General features: G+C 41.0%; 1 protein-coding gene across 1 annotated transcript in view; it reads left to right on the forward strand.

Moving 5' to 3' along the window:
• Positions 1-2630, forward strand: part of LOC106881233 (cation-independent mannose-6-phosphate receptor) — a 159211-nt gene that overhangs the window by 124942 nt on the left and 31639 nt on the right. The window lies entirely within an intron of this gene.

The following is a 2630-nucleotide window of genomic DNA, read 5'->3' on the forward strand; positions in this document are numbered from 1 at the left end:
TAGCCTCGGGCCAACCAAAGCCTTCTGAGTGGATTTGGTAGACGGAAACTGGAAGAAGCCCGTCGTATATATGTATATATATGTGTGTGTATGTGTTTGTCCCCCCAACATCGCTTGACAACCGATACTGGTGTGTTTACGTCCCCATAACTTAGCGGTTTGGCAAAAGAGACCGATAGAATAAGTACTAGGCTTACAAAGAATAAGTCCTGGGGTCGATTTGCTCGACTAAAGGCGGTGCTCGAGCATGGCCACAGTCAAAAGACTGAAATAAGTAAAAGAGAGTAAAGAAAGAGTTTAATTATAATTAAAATAACATTTATAACTGTTTCAGTTTGTTATTTTTGAGGTAAGCTTGCATTTATTTCATTCCATGTAACAAACATCATCAGAATGATTTGAACTTTATCAGAGGTATATTGACAGGAGGAAAAAGGAAAAAGTTCTGATAAATGCAAGTTTACCTCAAAAATAACAAGCTGAAACAGCCGTAAATGTTATTTTTTTAACTATAATTAAACTATGACCATTCAATACCAATGATCAACACCTAATTGTTAATTGTAGCTCTATTTCTTCTCTTATCTGAATATATATGTGTGTGTGTGTGTGTGTGTGAATATATATTCAGATAACATTCATGAGTTGTCTAAGAGACCATAAGTCAAAGAGAAAATGCACTCGTATAACTGTTAGTAGAATGGCTAAATATTATCTGAATTTTATAGTATTAAGTATCCATCATGGCTGGTCTTACCAATCGGTTTCACACAAAAATACAATGGAGTGTTGGGTAACAATCCAATTATATAGTTATGCTCATCAGAAGTAGCTGATATGGAAGGGAATAGGGCTCAATAAAAAGAGTTTGACCAAGATACACACCATGCACACCCCTATAAGGCAGACATTCTGCATATAATTATCCCCCACCACCCCCAACACACCCCCTCATGCAAATTGTTCCCCCACATATACACAGACACCACACACACACACACACACACATTAAACACCACACACTAATATAAATCCCACAGCTTTATCTTTTACAGAAAGAAATTAAACCAATGAATGCACCTATATATACCTACACCCCCGAAAAAATTATACATTTGACTAAACATGCCACATACCCCATTCTTGCATGGACACCACATTAATAATACTTTCTCCACTTAAAGATAACTCTTGCTGGCTTCACAGGCATACCCAACCAAGGGACATAATTCCTAGCCAATCCCCTGGCCCATTTTTTGCTGATTGGTTGTACTAATCCACCTCTGACAATAGAGAGCAGTTGCCATATTCCTTTCCATATCACCTGCCTTTGATGAGCATAATTATAATTAGACTGTTACCCAACACTACATTGTACTTTTGTGTGAAACCGATTGGTAAGACCAGCCATGATGGATACTTAATACTATAAAATTTGGTAAATGTATATATATACACACATATATACACATATATGACAAGGTTTAGAGTGTGGAAGGAAGGTCTAGAATCGAAGGGCCTTAGTAAGTAGGAAGGCTGGAAAATCACAAACCCTTTTAGGTAGGTGGCCCTGCTTGATGTGTGGAAAAGGTGTGGGTAGAAACTCTATAAGATGTACCCAGTGTAAATTATGGACACATAAAAAGTACAGCAATATCAAAGGAAAGTTAACTGGGAGGATAGTTTTTGTGTGGCAGATGCACAGGGGCAATAAGCACTGAAGATGTACAGAAAACAGATTCCATCACATGCCAGGGGGCAAAACTAGAAGTAGTTGATAGTTTCCGCTACCTAGGCAACCAAGTCTGTAGTGGGGGTGGATGCTCTAAGAGTGTAGCAGCTAAAATACGTATAACCTAGGCAAAGTTCAGGGAGCTCTTACTTCTGCTGGCAATTAAGGGCCTCTCACTCAGGATGAATGGTAGACTGTTTGATGCATGTGTACGAACTGCCATGCTACATGGCAGTGAAACATAGGCCATGACTACTGAGGACATGCGTAGGCTTGAAAGAAATGAAGCTAGTATGATTCGCTGGATGTGTAATGTCAGTGTGCATACACGACAGAGTGTCTGCGCCCTGAGAGAAATGTTGGACATAGGAAGCATCAAATGTGGTGTGCAAGAGACAACTGCGCTGGTATGGTCATATGGTTACATATGGATAAAAACAGCTATGGGAGGAAGTCCCACACCCTAACTGTGTAAGGAACCTGTGGAAAAGGTAGAACCAGGAAGACATGGGATGAGGTGGTGAAGCATGACCTTTGAACGTTGGGCCTCATGGAGGCAATGACAGGAGGCCGAGATGCTGTGATTGAGAAGACTCAGCAACTAAAGTGAGATTGCAGCTATGGCCGATGCCAGTGTTGCATATCCAGCCCATTTAAAAGTACCCTTGATGCGTCAGGCGATATGATATGCTTGAGAAGACCTGTTGAGCCAAATAAAACCAATATCGTAGCTGTGGCCAGTGCTGCCTGGCTGGCTGCTATAAAAGGCACCATCTGAAAGTGAGCAATGCCAGTGCCTCCTGACTGGCTCCCATTCTGGTGGCACATAAAATGCACTATCTGAATGTGGTTAATGCCAGGTCCGTCAGACTGGCTCCTGTGTCGCTGGCATGTAAAA

This window comes from Octopus bimaculoides, chromosome 10, assembly GCF_001194135.2.
Source record: "Octopus bimaculoides isolate UCB-OBI-ISO-001 chromosome 10, ASM119413v2, whole genome shotgun sequence".
NCBI lineage: Eukaryota > Metazoa > Mollusca > Cephalopoda > Octopoda > Octopodidae > Octopus > Octopus bimaculoides.